Raw genomic sequence first — 20169 nt, 5'->3', positions numbered from 1 at the left:
AATTAAAGTTTATTCCTATTGTGCAATGTAATGATTTTCTCCCCCACATGTTGCAAATGTTTAAATACATTGATAATTATACTTCATTGTCAGTAACGTTGTCAGTAGTCCCTTGATGGTTGAAAATTTCTCTTCCATATAAAATGAGAAAGAAACTTTGGAAACTCACTCAACAAAGCCAACAAATGGCCACAGACTGAAACTACATTGTGATAGTTGGTATCTAAAATTTCTAAAGTTAATTTAGAATGGTAACTGTTGAAAAAAAATTAAAATGACAACAGAAGGTTTTGTGAAGAAGAAATTCAACAGTAGTCATCATAGACCTACAGCAGTCAATGAGGCAAAACATTATGAACTTGCATTTGTAGACAAGATAAAGACTGGATCTTTTTATTTTTCAGTATTTTTAATTGTAGAATAAAATGGGATAAGGACGGTTTCAAAAAAAAAACCAAGGATTGTGGAAAGGATTACTGCCCTTTTTAAGGGCAAGTACCTGAAACTCATTGTAAATGCTGTTTACATAGCTGTTTGTTCAAGCAGTAGGAGGAAGGCAAGTTAGAGATGAGCTGGAGCCACGATGGTTGCATGAATGGAGATTTGGCTGGCAGCAAGTAGCTGGTAGGTCTGTGCAATGGTGACCTGTTGTTGATGAAAACAGCCATCTGCCTGCCACCAACTGTGTGATTGGCTCCCAGGCAGCTGAACAGCATGTAAATGTGAGTGTTTGGATTACAAGTCACTGGACATTTGGAAAGAAGGGAGCTGGCCTTTTTCTACAGCAAAAACCAAGCCTGAAGATAGCCAGTTTATTTTCCACATCATTTTCTGAAAGCTGTAGGTTTTAATCATTAAATCAGAGACTTTATAAACGTGAACTATTGATTGTTTGCCTCCTACTACCAAGTAAAAGTACCTGGGGGAGGATGGTCGGGGAGCAGCAAGTCTTGACAAGCCAATGAGATTATCTCAGTGAACCCTGTGGATAGTGATCATTGAACTACCTTCTCAGGCTCACCCTGTGCCCATGACACCCTTTTTTTGTGTCGGTATGACTGCCTATATAAGTGTGCAGATGGATTTTATAAGGGACCCACAGTTTTATCAAGGAGATATATATGCTGACAATTCAAAGTTGTTTACCTATTGCTAGAAATCTATTTGCAGTCAATATTAATTTTTGCTAAATAGAAAAATCTGGGCAGTATTTTCAGTCAGCCTGGGTCTAAAAGACAGGTAAATTGGAGGATTTTGCATATTTATACAAACTTTTATACTTTTATGATGACACTAGGAATAGTGGGGCTTGATTTTGAGCACACTACCCCAGTGAGGGAAAACAGCAAACATTCCAAGGTAGTTTGGAGGTTGTAATCGGGCAAATAAATGAGCTGAGCAAAAGAGCCATTAACTGGGGTGACCAAAAACTTTGTACAACTGATTGATTTAAAAAGAGCCTCATAGGAGAAGAGAGAGAGAGAGCTGACAAGAAAATATTCCAAGATAGATAGCTACCAGTAGCATATCAAAGGGAGCAGAGATGGGAAAAGGTCTAAATTGAGAATAAAGATTTTGGCCGGAGATGGAAGATACTGCACGGATAGGAATGTCAAGTCCCCACTTGATAATTATATACGAGGATGGGTTTTAAATAGGAGATTTGGGCAAGGAATTTGGTACCAATGTAGGTTATGAAGAGTAGCAATGATTGGTGAATGGGACTTAGTTCACGATAGGAGAGAGAGTTAATGATGAACTGGATTTTGTGGAGGATGGATAACGGGAGCCCAGGATGAAGAACTTTGGAAACATGAAATTTGAATGTGATTGAAGTTATGGATAAAAGATTCAGCAGCTTGTAAACTGAATTTGGGTTTGAAGAAGATGATCTTTGTGAGAGGAAACGTTTGATGTTGGAAGCTCAGCTTGTTGTCAAATAAGATTTTGAACAATCTGGTGTAGTCCAAGACAATGGCATGGAGGAGGATGGAATCAGAGATGAGCCTTTGGAGGTTGTCTTTGACTCTATTTCATTAAAGGAGCTGCATTTAGATGGAGATGGCCAAGAACAGAATCTTGGGGAAATTTACCTGCAATAGTGCAAGGGTAGAAAGAGAAAGGAGTCTTTATTGGGAGCTGCTGTTGCTATGATTGGATGGGTAAGAATGGAACTTAGGAAAGATAAAAACATTGAATGGTGGAGAATTAGGGAGTGAGAATGGTGTCATTGACCTTCTCAAATGCTACATAAAAAATTATAAGAGATAATGCACCATTGTAACAAGTAGATGGTATTTGACAACGTCAGACCCAGAAGGAAAATACAGCAAAAATGGCAAATGATATACTGGTTTGACTTGTATAGTTTAGAATGGAGCTTCAGTATGTTAATTTCCAAATATTACCTCTGTTTTTACTGCTTTTTATACTTAAGAGAAAAGCTCATTATAAAGAATTAGACACAGCGTTTCAGGAAAGGTATAAATAGATTTGCAAGTGATAAATATATTCAATATCATTGGAAATGAAACAGATGTTGGATATCAGACTATTGCTTGCATGGATGTTTTCTCAAGGAATGAAGTGAACACTCACAGATATTGTTGTTGGAGTTAACAAATTAGCACTGTTAGAGGATTGGTTAACTAATGGGAAGCGTAGAGTCAGGATAAATGGGCTGTAACTAGACTTTCAGTTTTGGGGCCTCAAATATTTACAGTTTATAACCGGGATGAAGGGATTGAGTGTGTACCTGCTGAAGTTACTGGAGACACAAAGATTGGTGAGAAGAGGATGGATAAAGTCAGCTCTTGTATATAAAAGTAACACTTCTTTCTGCAATGCTGGGCATTCCCCCAGTACATAGATATTGCACTGACCCTTGTGGTAGCTGCAGACCAGTCTGGCAGGGTCTGGTATCTTCTGGTGATCCTAAGGAAACAGGATGACTCATCTCTCCAATCCTGACCATCAGGGCTTCAAGGTCCCTTTTGGTGAAGTGGGGGCAACCACTCTCTCTTACTATTGACCTTTTGAATTGTGCAGCAACAAAGTGTGAATGGCAGTTTCTAGCAGTGTCAGATCTGGTGCACAGCTGGGATTTAAATATGGTTCCAGTAGCACAAGACTGTAGGTCCTGGCAGGAGTGGATACCTCCACTGCTGGTGACTGCAAGATTGTGTGAGAACAGTGCCATGGATGCATGGTACATTCATAATGGGGTGAGCAGTCGTAGATCGAGTGGGAAAACTTGCTAGAGTTCAAGGAGAAAAATCTGACATAAAGCTCACTGAAATTGATATTTAGTCATTTTTTGGTAAAATTCAACTAGGAGAAAGTGAGGACTGCAGATGCTGGAGATCAGAGCTGAAAAATGTGTTGCTGGAAAAGCGCAGCAGGTCAGGCAGCATCCAAGGAGCAGGAGAATCGACGTTTCGGGCATAAAGAAGGGCTTATGCCTGAAATGTTGATTCTCCTGCTCCTTGGATGTTGCCTGACCTGCTGCGCTTTTCCAGCAACAAACTTTTCAGCTTTGGTAAAATTCAACCTATTTCTGTACACTTGGTAACACAAGTCGGGATTCATTCCATCTGCAAGAATCTGCACTGGACTCTGACCGTCTGCATTAAATGGAGAGTGACATAATTGATTCTGAGACTAGGGTCTTGAATTTAAATAGAGGTATGAGGCGGAAGCTGGCTACAATAAATTTGAGAAGATTACTTAAAGGGATGATGGTGGATTGATAATAGCAAACATTTAAAGAGTGCATGGAGGAACTGTAACAATTGTTCATTCCTGTCTGGCACAAAAATAAATGGGAAAGATGCTATGGCCATGACTAACAATGGAAATTAAGACATTAGATCCTCCCACGGTTTCCTCCCACAGTCCAAAAGATGTGCAGGGTCAGGTGAATTGGCCATGCTAAATTGCCCGTAGTGTTAGGTAAGGGGTAAATGTAGGTGTATGGGTGGGTTTCGCTTCGGCGGGTCGGTGTGGACTTGTTGGGCCGAAGGGCATGTTTCCACACTGTAATGTAATCTAAAATCTAAAAAAATCTAATCCAAGGTAGGGGCATACAAATTAGCCAAAAAAGTAGGAGACCTGAGGATTGGGAGTAGGTTAGATTTCAGCAAAGTAGGACCAAGGGTTTGATTAAGAAGAGACTGTTAGAGGATGAAAATATACTTTTGGAGAACTTATTGTCAAACTCCTATTGGTATGTGAAGAGAAAAAGATTAGTGAGAACAGATGTGGATCTCTTACAGTCAGAAACAGGAGAAGTTACAATGGGCAAAAATGGGTAGCATACTAATTAAATATATATTTTGGTTCTGTCTTTGCAAAGAAAAACAAAAGTAACATCCCAATGTTGAGGAACACTGTGCTAGTGAGAGGGAGAAACGGAAGGAAATCAGTATTAGTATGGAAATGTTGTTGGGAAAGTTTTTGGGATTAAAGATCAATTACTCCCTTGGGCCCAATAATCTACATCAGGGATAGTAAATGTGGCTTTGTTAGGGGTAGATCATGCCTGACAGAGTCATAGAGATGCCTTGTAAATCTTTTCTGAACGCTTTCAAGTTTCACAACATCTTTCCGATAGAAAGGAGTCCAGAATTGCATGCAATATTCCAGGTTTGTTTTAGTTTTTTGAAGGAGTAACTAAATGAGGGTAGTATGCTTGATGTAGTCTAAATGGACTTCAGTAAGGCTTTTGACAAATTCTCACATGGGAGACTGGTCAAGTAGGTAAGAGCCCATGGTATCCAGTGTGCTATGGCAAATTGGAACCAGATGTGGCTTAGTGACAGGAGGCAGAGGGTAATGGTCAATGCTTGTTTTGGAACTGGAAGCCTGTGTCCAATGGCATTCTGCAGAATTCAGTGCTGGGTCCCTTGCTGTTTGCACTGCACATTATTATCCAGGCATAAATATAGAGGGCTTGCTCAGTAAATTCTCAGATGATGTGAAAATTGGTGATTGGTAAACAGCAAGGAGAAAAGCCTTAGACTACAAAATGATAAAGTTGGGCTGGTCAGACGTGCAAAACAACGTCAAATTGAATTTAATCCTGAAAAGTGCGAGATTATGTATTTTGGCAAATTGGATACTTGTTTTTATTTGTCAAGGCATGGAATACAAGAGCAGGGAGGTTATGATGGAGCTGTATATAATACTAGTTAGGCCATAGCGTGGGTAATGTGTGGGGTTCTGGTCATCGCACTATAGGAAGGAGATGACTGCATTAGATTCACCAGCATGTTGCCTGAGATTAAGTATTTCAGCTGTGAACAGAGACTGGATAGACGAGAGTAGTTCTCCTTAGAGCTGAGAAAGCTGAGGGGGTGGACACCTGATTGAGATGCATATAAATATGAGGGGCATGGTAGTGCAGATAAGAAGAACCATTTCCTCTCATTAGAGGCATCAATACTGGGACATGGATTAAGGTAAAAGGCGGATAGGTTAGAGGAGATTTAAGGAAGTTTTTCACATCCTGAGGGTGGGGTTTTTCTGGAATTCACTTCCTGAAGGAGTGGTAGAGGTGGGAATCATAACAACATTTAAGAAATATTTAGATGATCACTTAAAGCTCCAGGCATACAAGGTTATGGGTCAAGTGCTGGAACACTGGACTAGATAGGTGCTTAATGACTGGCTTAATGACTATATATATATAGTCCAGTCATTTCTTGAGCAAAGTCTCCATTAATACCACAACATACTCCCATATGATTATCAGCAGCTCACCAACCTTATTTACCATACTCTGTGTATCTACATACATGCACAGTAAATCTAGTTTAGACTTTATGATGCTCCCTTTTACTCAGACCTCACCTGTACTAGAATGCCTCTTCCAATCCTCAGTACACTTATCCTTTCTAAGGCTACATCCTGGTTCCCATTTCCCTGCCACGTTAGTTTAATCCACCCAATAGCAGTAGCAGATTGTCATGTAAGGACGATGATTCCAGCTCTGATGATGTATAACCTGTATAACTTGCACATGTCCCATAGCCCCCTAAATTTGTTACTGAATTCTAAAGCCTGCATCATCTCTCTGGCCATATATTTATCACTTTGTTGTCTTATTCCTATGCTCACTTGTCTGTGGCAACATGAGAATCCAGAAATGACTGCCTTTGAGGTCTTGCTTACTGGAGCTCCATGACTCCAGGACCGCATGCCTCTCCCCAGCTATGTCATCACCAATATGGACTAGTGACTGTTCATCCTCGCCCCCTCCCCCAGACTGTTCTTGCGTGCTCAGTAATGTCCTGAACCTAGAATCAGGGAGATAACAACCATCCTTATTGTAGCTGCAGAAACTCTTAATTGTCTGTATGGTCGGGCAGCACCTGAGATAATGAATGGTATATAATGGTATATAAAAGGAAATTGTGAAGTTATCAGTTTATTAGAAATGGAATTAAGGGATCAAAAGGTTGGTCTCATCAAAGACAAACTCAGATAGAAGAAACTATTTGGTACACTTGCCTTTATTGGTCAGTGCATTGAGTGGATGAGTTGGGAAGTCATGTTGTGACTATACAGGATATTGGTTAGGCCATTTTTGGAATACTACATTCAATTTTGGTCTCCCTGCTAGATGTCAGTAAGCTTGAGAGAGTTCAGAAAAGATTAATAAAGATATTGCCAGGTTTGGAGGGATTGAGTGAGAGGGAGAGGCTGAATAGACTGTGGCTACTTTCCCAGGAGTGTCAGAGGCTGAGGGGTGAGCTTATAGAGGTTTATAAAATCATGAGGGGCATAGATAGGGTGAATAGCCAAGGTCTTTTCTCCAAGGTGGGGGAGTCCAAAACTAGAGAATATAGGTTTAAGGTGAGTGGAGAAAGATTTAAAAGGGACCTAAGGGACAACTTTTTCACGCAGTGGGTGGTGCGTGTATGGAATAAGCTGCTAGAGGAAATGGTGGAGGCTGGTATAATTACAGCACTTAAAAGGCATCTGGATGGGTATATGAATAGGAAGCCTTTAGAGGCCTTTTATGGGCCAAATAGGACTATATTAATGTAGAGTATCGGGTTGGCATGGACGAGTTGGACTGAAGGATCTGTTTCCATGCTGTACATCACTATGACTCTGAGATAGAGACTAGGAGGAAGTATGAGAGAAACTGGATAGTACAGCACAGGCATGTGTTCTGGCTTGCTGAAACAGCAGAGGTAATGAAGTCCATTGATGTTACCTCACTAGAATATATTTCATGATAGATGACTTTTCTCAGTACTTCCTTCAAATATTCATCATTGATGAGCAATGATATTTTGAGTGAGGTGTTTTGGATGGTAATCCACCTGAAAGTTCCTTTCTTCTGTTTGGCTTGAGGACACAATACTCGTTATATAGGATTCCCAGCTTTCACCATACCCGAGCTATGAGCGAGAAATACTTTTCCGGGTTGATCAGGCTGGACTGCTTCTGCTTTGCCCTGATTTGATGCTTAGATTGTTGTTGATATTTCTCCTATGATTCTGTTCTGTAGCCACTGTGTGATAACTGAGTAGCTGGTTTATTGGGAGTACCACATATTGTAATGCAAGTCAAATGTAGACTAAACTGGATCAGGCTCCTATTTCTGAAAGGCTTTAGTTAACCAGTTTTTACAATTAGCTAGCATTGTGATGATCTTTTTTTTCAGATACTAGCCCATAATGTACCAGGTTTAGTATTGAGTTAAATTCTTTGACCTTATTGATGGGATTAAGTTTCTGCTTTGTATGTCTAGTCGGTATTCACTATACAGCTGGATGATAGGGATAAAAACCCTAAAGCATTAGCCTCTTCCTCAGGCTAGATATTTGTGGAGCTTATTTGTTTGTTTGAGCTTTCCTCTGCCTTTGACTGTTTCCTAGCCTGAGAGTTATGGCCTACTTCCAGAATCCTGTCAACAAGGCCCACAGGCCTAATGCCAGTGGCATGAGGCCTAATAAGAGGTGAGGACAGTTCGAGCAAGTCACCAGCCTCAATACAGCTCCAAGTTGTCGTCCACAAGAGCTAATTGAAAGCACTGTGTGTTTCTCACTGGCTCAGTCCCACACCTTACTTCAAAGAAAACCTTTCCTATGACCACAAAAGCTGCAATACACTCCTCAGCAGGAAGAATGAAAGGCATTGTACAAATAGTGCCACTAATCAGCAATTCAACATCAAACAGCCCTCTTTGAAGCTTTGACTAATTGACAATAATTATATAGCATGGTCAGACTCGACTGGGTACTATGCATCATGAATAAATATAAGACACAGGTTCATTAATGCCTCTGCTGAAAGCCTTAGGATGTTATCACAATTATAGAAATCTGTCTAGCTAGGGATATAGAAAACACAATCTACTCTCTCCTCATATTTACCTAAACACGCCTGTATATTTCTGCTTCACTATGCCAAGATATGGTAAGCTGTTCCTGTGTTACAAACAGCTGGTGAAAGTGGACTGCTGATGGCTGCACCCTTGGAGTTTGCACCAGGGCTTCCAGGTTTTGTTTGCCGTGCGCCACTGGCAAGGTGTTCTGAGGGCAAATTACTGTGGTGAGAAAGGGCAGCAGTGTCCAGGTGAACCCCATGATGCTGAACCCTGGATCTCTGCCCCCAGCTGATCTGGTGACAGGATCAAATCTCTGAGAGGCAGCAGTCTGCATCACTGATCCCCAAGATTAGAAGCTGAGTAAAATCACCTGATGAAGGAGCAGCGCTCCGAAAGCTAGTGGGCTTCCAGTTAAACCTGTTGTTCTATAACCTGGTGTTGTGTGATTTTTAACTGAATAAAATAAAGAATTGAGTTTAAAACGACCCAGAACAACATCAGTCTGTTTCAAAGCATTTTCTAACCAATGAAATACTTTTGAATTGTAGTCACTGTTAAAACAAAAAAAGGTAACCTAGCTGATCATAACAAAAACAAATGATGTGATAATGATAAAACAATTCATTTTTTAGAGTGGTAGAGTCATAGAACTGGACAGTATGGATACAAACCCTTCAGTCTCACTTGTCCACGCTGACCAGATATCCTAAATTAATCTAGTCCCATTTACCAGCATTTGGGCCATATCCTTCTAAACCCTTCCTGTTCATATACCCATCCAGATGCCTTTTAAATGCTGTAATTGTACCAGCCTCCACCACTTCCTCTGGCAGCTCATTCCATGCACGTACAACCCTCTGTGTGAACAAGTTGCTCCTTAGGGTCCCTTTTAAATCTTTCCCCTCTCACCTTAAACCTATGCCCTTTAGTTTTAGACTTCTCCACTCTGCAGGGTCTATTTACCCCATCCATGCCCTTCATGGTTTTATAAATTTCTACAAGGTCACCACTCAGCCTCAGACGCTCAAGGAAAACAGCCCCAGCCTACTCAACCTCTCCCTGTAGCTCAAAGCCTTCAACCCTGGCAATTTTTGTTGAGGGCTAATACTGACAAGAAATCCAACGCAAATCCCCTTACTCTTCTTCAAAATCTTTTCATAAGATTTTCTACAGCCCCTTGATGGGCAGAATACCTGGTTCAGTATTTCATTATGAAGGTGACACCTCCAAAAGTCGAGCACTGCAGAGAATTCAATCAATTTAGTCAGTGAATGATGTCATGTTAATGATCATAGACTAATAATCAATCATTTTTTAGGGATTAGTTTAATTCGAAGGATTTTTTTTATAGAAAAGCATGACAATGCGTTATAAGTAATGAAACAGACGTTAGAGCAGAGCAACTGATTGCCAGGAGAAAGTGAGGACTGCAGATACTGGAGGTCAGAGTTGAGAATGTGTTGCTGGGAAAGCACAGCAGGTCAGGCAGCATCTTAGGAGCAGGAGAATCGACGTTTCTGGCATAAGCCCTTCATCAGGAATGAGACTTGTGGGCCAGGGCTGAGAGATAAATGGCGGTGGGGGGGGGGGGGGGGGGGGGTAGTGGGGAGTGTTGGTTTTGTGCGGAAGGTAGCTGGGAAAACGATAGGTGGATGAAGGTGATAGGTCAGAGGGGGGAGTGGACAGGACCTCAGGGTGGTGCTGAGTTGGAGACTTGGGACTGGGATAATGTGGGGGGAGGGGAAATGAAGAAGCTGTTGAAATCACATTTATCCTGTGTGGTTGCAGGGTCCCAAGATGGAACATGAGGGGTTCTTCCTCCAGGTGTCAGGTGATAACAGTTTGGCAGTTGAGGAGGCCCTGGACCTGCATGTCCTTGATGGAGTGGGAGGGAGAGTTGAAGTGATCAGCCATGGGGCGGTGGGGTTGGTGGGTGTGGGTGTCCCAGATATATTCTCTTAAACAATCCGCAAGAAGGCGTCCTGTTTCCCCGATGTAGAGGAGACCACACCAGGTGCAACGGATGCAGTAGATGACATTGGCAAATGTATAGGTAAATTTCTGACAGATGTGGAAAGATCCCTTGGGACCTTGGATGGAGGTGTGGGAAGTGGTGTGAGCAGAGGTTTTGCACTTCCTGCGGTGGCAGGGAAGGTGCCAGGAGTGGGTTGTGGGCTGGTGCGGTGTGTGGAGTTGCAGACAGAATGGTCTTTTCAGAGCGCTGATAGGGGTGGGGAGAGAAACATATCTCTGGTGGTGGGGTCCGTTTGAAGGTGGCGACTATCCACAGACATCTACTACAAGCCCTCTGACTCCCACAACTATCTAGGCTACACCTCCTCCCACCCTACCTCCTGCAAAAAAGCCATCCCTTATTCCCAATTCCTCCGGCTCCACCACATCTGTTCCCAGGATGACCAATTCCACCTCAGAAAGTCCAGATGGCCTCCTTCATCTATGATTGCAACTTCCCTTCCCACATGGTTGATGATGCCCTCCAGCGCATCTCCTCCACTTTGCACACCACTGCCCTTGAACCCCACCCCTCCCAATGTAACAAGGGCAGAACTTCCCTGGTCCTCACCTTCCACCCCGCCAACCTATGCATACATCACATCATCCTCCACCACTTCCGCCACCTCCAAACGGACCTCACCACTGAAGATATATTTCCCTCCCTACCCCTATCAATGTTCCGGAGTTACCATTCCCTCTGCAACTTCCTCATCAGGCCCACGAGCTACACCAGCCCACACCCCACTCCTGGCATCTTCCCCTGCCATCGCAGGAGTTGCAAAATCTGCACCCACACCACTCCCCTCACCTCTGTCCAAGGCCCCAAAGGATACTTCCACATCTGTCAGAAAATTACCTGTTCGTCTACCGATGTTATCTATTGTATCCGTCACATCCAATGTGGTCTCCTCTACAATGGGAAGACGGACAACTTCTTGCGGATTGTTTCAGAGAACATCTCTGGGACACCTGCACCCACCAACCCTACCGCTGAACACTTCAACTCCCTTCCCACTCCATCAAGGACATACAGGTCCTGGGCCTCCTCCACCGCCAAACCGTTGCCACCTGACGCCTGGAGGAAGAACTCCTCATATTCCACCTTGGGATCCTGCAACTACAGGGGATAAATGTGGATTTCAACAGCTTCCTCATTTCCCCTTCCCCCACATTATCCCAGTACCAAGTCTCCAACTCAGCACTGCCCTCCTGACCTGTCCATCACTTTCCCCTCTGACCTATCACCTTCTCCCTCACCTTCACCCACCTATCACTTCCTCAGCTACCTTCCCCCCAACCCCACACCCCCCTCCCATTTATCTCTCTGCACCGACGCACAAGCGTCATTCCTGATGAAGGGCTTATACCCGAAACATTGATTCTCCTGCTCCTCGGACGCTGCCTGACCGGCTGTGCTTTGCCAGCAACACACTAGCAACTGATTTCTGTCCATTCAGCTTGCCCACCCACAGCTAGACTACATGAAAGATAGAGTTTCAAAATTATAAACACACAGAGCACACCAAATTCTTAAAGCTGAATCTCTTTGAGGCAAGGCATATGTACAGCAAATGAATCTTAAAATGACATATCCCACCAATTGCATCAAGAGCTTCACACACTGTTCAAAGCACCCTAACTCTGCCAGCTATCTCCAATAACCACAGCTTCATCTCACCCTCATATACTCATGCACCACTTCAACACCACTGTCTCAAAACCTGCAAACACTGTCAGCTATTCAATTACAATAGCCACATCACCCAATCACATTGTACCGCATTCACCGCCACAGTCTTTACTTTCTTGCAGGACAAAACGGTGCATAACCTGAAGCAGCTTAATAGTGAGAGAGAGAAGGTTTGGCTGCATGTACTAAGCCCAGTGGAGGAAGTGTTGCCTGCCATCATTGGGGCAGCCGTATCCAGGCTCTGGTTTGCAGCAGGGTGGAAACCGTTTGCTCATTGCTGTGTATCCTTCTCACACCCAACTTCCCAGTCCTCACATAATCACTTCTTCTTCAGAAGCTGCAGATGGTACAAAGTTGCACCACTTGTTTTTGATCCCTTCCTTCATCAGAATACATATTATCCTTGCGCCTTTCTCCTTTACTGGAGAAGCTGTCCAGGCAGAGGTACAGGTAGTGACGTCAAAGAGGAACAAACGAATGATGATTGAAATCATCATCTCTTAATCTCATACGCACAGCCACCAGCTGAGACACTGTGTACACTGTAGAGGAATACCTAGAGGTCGGAGATTTGAGTAGTGAATCATTGATTTCATTGACCTGTGGCCTGGGTAAGGGGTTAGGACAGCACAGATGCTAACTCCCAGAGTTCAGTTTCTGTGGACTTGGAGAAGGATCTTGGTGGGGTGGGCTGCAGAAAAATCCCTGGTGATCATGCAAACGGGAATGCTTGGTGAATTGGTAGACTTGCCAAGAAGCTTGTAGTCAATAGGAGGTTGGAAGGGTTAATAACAACTTTATGCAAGGCTTTAGATAGAGCTTGAAACCCATTCTTTTCAGCATGGAAATGGTGGCTCGCTTCAGTATCAAGCTAAGATGATGGATATTGGATTCTGTTTCTTTCTCCACAGATGATGTCAGACCGACTGAGTTTCTCAACACTTTCTGTTGTATTTGGGTCCCACAGTTGTTGACTGAACCATGTGCCGGAGTGTGGTGGCTGATGTTGCTTCCATAGTGGCACAAATAATAGTTACCTAACATTCAAGTGCTTCAGAGGGAGCACAGACTGAACTCCTGCACGTGCCTCTTTTTAAGAATGTTTAGACTGCTGTAAAATGAATCTTCACCACTACTTGTCACATTGGATGAATTATCCGGTAGAATTGCTGCCACCATTTGCTTTCCTGAAAGAGTCCTATAGGCCTGCTTACGCTAGTGTGGTAGAGGAAAACACTTGGTAGCCTAAAGAGAAGAGGCTCCTATCTTAAATAAGCTGCAGATACATGAGATTAGTATGCAGTTTCAGTATGTAAATGGGAATGCTAATGGAATGCTACCTTAATTACCAAAGGAATGGAACTTAAGGTAAGGATCCTATGCTTCAATTATACAGGGCAATGGTCAGACCACATCCTGAACACTGTGTGTAGTTTTGGTCTCTTTTAAGGAATGATGTAAATGCATTGGAGGAAAAGGTTGACTGGAGTGTTACCAAGAATGAGTGGGTTGGCTTCTCAAGTAAAATTGAACAGGCTAGGCTCATTTTCACTAGATTTCAGAAGAGCGAGGGTGATTTGATTGAAGTTAATAAAATCCTGAATGGTCTGGACAAGATGGACGTGGAAAGGTTTCCTCTTGTGGATGAGTCCAGAACTAGGGGACAGCGTTTAAAAATATGGGTCACCCTTGTAGGACAGAGAAGAGAGGAAATATTTCCTCTTAGCATGCTGTGTAACTCTGGAGCTCCCCGCTTTAGAAGTGGGTGGAGGGTGGAGATTGACTATTTTTAAGACAGGGGTAGGTAGATTGCCATTCAGCAGGGGAATTCATCAGAGGTAGATGGGACTATGGAATTCAAACTACGAACAGATCAACCATGATCTTATTGAATAGCAGAGTTCACACAGAGAGCTGAATGGCTAACCTCTGCTCCTAATCCTTTTGTGTGTTCATAAGAGCAAATACCACAAGGACACATTGCATAAGACCCTGGGCGCTACCACATGGACCACAGCTTGTCATACACCTGTGAGACCCAGACACCCCTCAGCCCACCATCTCAAGAGTGCATATAGGATAAGGAAGGTGAGCAATGGACACCCTGGGGCCCTCTACCTAGTCCCCACTTGTCTCCATTGCGGAACTCCAGGTATTTTTAGACATTAATCTCATTTGCAGTAATAGAAATAATGATCGAATTTAATGCTGATTTTCCAGTAGCTCTACATGGTCCAAAAGGATTGGGTCTGGATGAGATGTTCCTCATTGGGTACCCAGGGGAGGTATCCAAAAGTCAGGAGTGTGGGGACAAAGTGCAAACAAATATTTAAAACAAGTTAAAGAAGTGTTGGAGCCTGTTGCACTGAATATCAACAATGAACTCCTCGTGTACAAAAATTACAGGCAGCCTGCAAGCCCTTAAACCCATCTACCATATTTTTATGTGGGACTGCTGTGTGCCACCCCAGGGCCAGATGCTAAAAGAAATGATACCACATAAAAAGCACTCCACTGGGATCTCTGCCACTGCCACCTGGAATGATGGGCTGCCAACTCTTCTCTGCATAGTGGACTGAGGTGAGGGAGTGAAGGGTGTGCAGGAGCAGTCCACAAAGGGAAGTGATCCATGCTGAAAAATGACATGGGGGAGAGTTTCCTCAAGACAGCTCCTCTGCCCCTCCCCCACCGCCAACACTCAAGGGAAGTTTTGGGACCTGGGGTGAATGTGAATTTCTGATTGAATGGAGCCAGTTTGATATGACACCACACTCTGGGACAAGTACCACTGCTTTCAAACTCTGGTGGCTTTGGCAGTGTGTATGCCATGAACTGATGCCCACCCATCATTCTTGTGGCATCACATCCCACTCCGCCAGCATCCAGCACATCCCTGAGGCTGCCACCTCAGCAGCCTGAGTCCTCTCCTTCCTCCAGCCTCCTCAAAGTGAACAGGCGGAGGTGGGAATTCAGGAGGTACAGCGCCCTATTTTTTATGAGGGTGAGCCACGGAGGGAAGTGACTGTGTCCTGAACCCAGACCAGGTCCTCGTAATGGACTGGCATCTCCTGTAACACGTTACAAAGACCAGAGCCATTCACAAACAGGAGCTGCACTTCATAATTGAGGGCTGGAACCTTGCTTGAGAAATATTTCACAGGGGACACCATTGCAGGGTCTGACAGAGGCAAGTTACTCCCAGTTGGAGTGGGGTGTGGCGAGTCGGGTGTAGGGAGTGGAGTGTGGGGGTGAAAGCACACCTCAGCAGCTGCTCAGCCTCACTAAATGGGAGGCTCAGTATCTCAGAAGTGACTCACTGCTGCCTTTGAGAGCATCTCTATATTATTGTATCAGATTTCAGGGAAGGGATCAAAGTGATCATTTTGGTACCACAACATGGCAGCGATTGGCTGATTTATGACCCATGGTACTGTCACACATAGAGTGACTTTGGCCTTCAGCTCATGCTGGTTCATTGGCCAGGATTCCTTAGCAGAACTAAGATAGACTTCCAGGTAGAGGGGATGGGTGGTGCATCTGGTGAAGATTTCTGAGCTCTTCCTATGTGGAGTCATTCCAATCAGGAATGTGCAACATTTCCCCAGTTGATCTTTGCGAGGATACTATAGAGTACATCTCTTGGTGCTCTTGCTTCATCTGGCCTGGGCCAGTGAACATAAGGAGCATGTCACCAGTATAGACCAATCTGTTCCAGTACTGATAAGACATCGGCATCCAGCTGACAACACCAATGGCAAAAAGCAGGACAAATTTAACAAAGCCAAATACTCTTGATCGTCAGCAAAGTTTCCCTCGAAGTCATTCACCATCCTGACTTGGGAACAATATCTTCATTCCCTTGCTGAATTGAAATCCTGGAACTCTTTTCCTAATTGCATTGTGGGTCTCCCTTCACCACGCAGACTGTAACGAGGCAGCTAACTCTCACATTTTCGAGGGTAATTTGGGATGGACAATAAATGTTGGTCTAGCTTGTGATACCCATATTCCATGAACAGATTCTTTAAAAACTCACTGTAGTAAAATAACAATGTCTTATAATATTTATTCCCTCTTCTTGCATGGTGAATCATTTTTCTTAGATGTATACAGCTCAGTTCAGGCCCGTTGGCCCTCAATGTTGTGCAAGCCTGTGGAACCAATGTGAAGCATATCTATCCTACACTATTCCATTTTCATCCATATGTTTATCCAATGACCATTTAAATGCCCTTAAAGTTGGCGAGTCAACTACTGTTGCAGGCAGTGCGTTCCACACCTCTACTACTCTCTGAGGAAAATATTTCTCACCTGCATTCACAGAAGAGAAAGATATTGTAACCGGGGATTTTAGTTGCAGTGGTACGGTTCTAAAACATGTTAAGATTAATATGGAGGAGGTATAGGATGTTTTAGTGCACATAAAGGTGCAAAGATCCCCATTGGCTGATGAAATGTATACTAGGCTGCTATAAGAGGCGAGGAAGGAGATTGCTTGGGTTCTTGTGGAGATAGTTAAATCTTCGTTGGCTATGGGTGAGTGCCAGATAGCTAACGTGGTTCCTTTGTTCAGGAAAAGCAGCTAGGATAGGCCAGGTAGTTACAGAGCAGTTAGACTAATGTCAGTGGGAGGGAAATTATTGGAAAAAATTTCTGAGGGACAGGATCAATCCAAACTTGGAAAGTCATGGATTGGTTAGGGATAGTCAGCACAGATTTGTTAAAGGGAGATCTTGTCTGACAAATTTAGATAAGTTTTTGGAAAATGTGATGAAATATATTGAGGAGGATTGTGCAGTTGTTTTTTTAAATTTATTGTGGAATGTAGACATTGCAGTCTGGCCTGGATTTATTGCCTTTCCCTAGTTGCCCTTGAACTGTCTTTTTGAACCATTGCAGTCCATCTACTTTGGTTGATCCACAATGCACTTAGGGAGGGAATTCCAGGATATTGACCCAGCGACAGTGAAGGAATGGCAATATATTTCCAAGTCAAGATGGTGAGTAGTTTGGAGAGGAACGTGAAGATGGTAGTGTTCCCATGTATCTGCTGTCCTTGTCCTTCCAGATGGAAGTGGTTGTGGGTTTGGAAGGTGCAGTCTGAGGATCTTTGGTGAATTTCTGCAGTGCATCTTTGGTTAGATTGCCCACAGTATGGAAACAGGCCCTTTGGCCCAACAAGTCCACACTGACCCATTCCCCTACAATTACTCCTGACTAATGCACCTAACACTATGGGCAATTTAGCATGGCCAATTCATCTAACTTGCACATCTTTGGACTGTGGGAGGAAACAGGAGCACCTGGAGGAAACCCACGCAGGCACAGGGAGAATGTGCAAACTCCACACAGACAGTCACCTGAGATAGGAATCGAATCCAGGTTCCTGGCGCTGTGAGGCAGCAGTGCTAACCACTGAGCCACCGTGCCATCCACATTGCTGCAACTGAAAGTCAATGGTGGATGCTTGTCGGTGTAGTCCTAATCAAGAGAGCTACTTTGTCTTGGATGGTGTTAAGCTTCTTAAGTATTGTTGGGGCTGTACTCATCCAGGGAAGTGGGGAGTATTCCATCACACTCCTGACTTGTGCCTTGTAGATGGTGAATAACTTTGGGGAGTCAGGAGGTGAATTACTTGCAGCTGTATTCCTCTGAACTGAACTGTTCAGGGGAATATTGCCTCTGAACAGCTCTTGTAGCCATTGTGTTTATGTGATGAGTCCAGTTGAGTTTCTGGTCAATAATAAACTCCAAGATGTTAATAGTGGGGAATTCAATGATGGTAACACCATCGATATGGTTTAAATGAGTTTTAGTAAGGCTTTTGACAAGGTCCCACATGGAAGACTGGTCCAAAAGATAAATGCCATGGAAGTTGACAAACTGGTTCATAAATTGGCTTATAAATAGAAGGGATATTTTCTGAGATTGAAAGCTTGTCTAAAAGGGATTGATTGTGGGACCCTTGTTTGTTGTATACATTAATGAATTGGACATGAACGTAGAATATATAATTGATAAGTTTTCAGATGACACAAACATTGCTATTGATAGTGAGGTAGAATGGTCTCAGGCTGCAGTCTGATATTGATCAGCTGGTAAAATGGGCAGGGCAATAGAAGAATGATTTTAATCCTGATAAGTAACCAAGAAGATTGATGAGGGCAGAGTGGTAGATGTTGTTACTTGGACTTTAGTAAAGCCTTTTGACAATCACATGGTGGACTAATTAGTAAAGCTAGATCACATGAGATTCAGGGTGAGCTTGTCAATTGGAGATAAAATTTGCTAAATGGCAGGAGACAAAGAATGGCCCAGGAAGGTTGTCTTTGGACTGGAGGTCTGTTACCAGTGATGTTCTACAGGGATCGGTGCTTGGTCCACTTTGTTTGTCATTTATATAAATGATTTAGGTGAGAATTATAGAAGGCACAGTTAGTAAGTTTGTGGATGACACCAAAATTGGTGGCATAGTGGACAGTGAAGAAGGTTATCTTAGATTACAAAGAGACCTTGAACAATTGGGTCAATGGGCTGAGGAGTGGCAGATTGATTTTAATTTGGATAAATGTGAGGTATTGTATTTTGGTAAAACAAACAAGGGCAGGATTTATGCAAGTAATAGCAGGGCCTTGGGCAGTGCTGTAGAACAGAGAGACGAGGGGTTCAGGTACATAATTCTTTGAAGTTTGCGTCACATGTAGACAGAGTGGTTAAGAAGGCATTTAGCATGCTTGCCTCCATTGCTCAGACCTTTGAATGAAGGAGTTGGGATGTAATGTTGAGGTTGTACAGAATGTTGGTGAGTTGTCTTCTGGGGTACTTTGTCCAGTTCTGGTCTCCCTGACATAGGAGGATATTATTAAGCTGGAGAGGGTTCAGAAAAGATTTACCATGATATTACTGGAAATAGAAGGTTGAATTATAAGGAGAATCTGGATAAACTGGGACTATTTTCACTGGAGTGTAGGAGGTTGAGGGGTGGCCTTATAGAGGTTTATAAAACCATGACGAGTATTGATAAGATCACTTCTCCCTAGGGTGGGGGTTTTGAAATTAGGGGGCATATTTTTAAGGTGAGAAGAGAAAGATTTAAAAAGGACCCTGAGGGGCAACGTTTTTACACAGAGAGTGGTTCACGTGTGGAATGAACTTCCAGAGGAAGTGGTGGTTGAGGGTACAATTATAATGTTTAAAAGACATTTAGATAAGTGCATGAATAAGAAATATTTGGAGGGATATGGGCTAAACACAGCCAGGTGGGACTAATTTAGTTTGGGATTAGGGTCAGCATGGACTGGTTGGACCAGAGCATCTGTTTCCGTGCTGGATGCCTCTATGACTCTGTAAGTGTGAAGTGATGCATTTTCAGAGGTTTAATAAGGATATGATACACACAATGAATGGTATATCCCGAGGAAGTACTGGGGACAAAGGCAAATGGATGTTTGCCTTCATTACAAGGTGTGTAAAATATAGGAACAAGGAAATCTTGCTACATTTTTATAAAACATAGGTTAGGCCCGAGCTATTGCCCTGTGTGCAGTTCTGGTTACCACACTATCAGAAGGACATGATTGCACTGGAGAGGGTGCAGCGAAGATTCACCAGGATGTGAATTATGAGGTGATACTGGATTTGTGGGGGTGTCTGATTGAGCTATACAAAATTGAGAGCCAGAACAGATTGTGAGGATCTTTTTCCATGGCAGACATGTCTAAGATCAGAGGGCTTAAGTTTAAGGCGAGGGATAAGTTGTTTAGAGGAGATCTGACAACATTTTTTTTCCACTCAGAGTGGTAGAAATATGGAAAGTACTGCCAGGGAGGTGGTGGAGGCAGGTACTCTCATGACATTTCAGAAGCATCTGGATAAGCACTTAAAGTGCCCGGGCACAGTAGGCTCTGGATCAAGTGCAGGTAAATAGGATTGATATAGTTTCATGTTTGTTGGTCAGCATAGACATGATACGCCAAAAGGTCTGTATCTATGCTTCATGACTGCATTGAACTATCTGCGCTGTGCTATCTGCATTATTTGTATAGTGCTGCCACCTTGTGACCATGTTTGTAGTTTACTACATGATCCATTAGCAAGGTTCGTGAATTACAGTTTTTTTAGG

At 43.2% G+C, this 20169-nt stretch overlaps 1 protein-coding gene across 1 annotated transcript in view; it reads right to left on the bottom strand.

The window, feature by feature from the left end:
• epx (eosinophil peroxidase) overlaps nt 1-20169 on the bottom strand; it is a 108274-nt gene that overhangs the window by 76282 nt on the left and 11823 nt on the right. The window lies entirely within an intron of this gene.

Source organism: Chiloscyllium plagiosum, unplaced genomic scaffold (assembly GCF_037043375.1).
Source record: "Chiloscyllium plagiosum isolate Xiang-an unplaced genomic scaffold, Cpla_swu_hap1 HiC_scaffold_18, whole genome shotgun sequence".
NCBI lineage: Eukaryota > Metazoa > Chordata > Chondrichthyes > Orectolobiformes > Hemiscylliidae > Chiloscyllium > Chiloscyllium plagiosum.
This window is presented reverse-complemented; position numbering and strand designations above follow the sequence as displayed.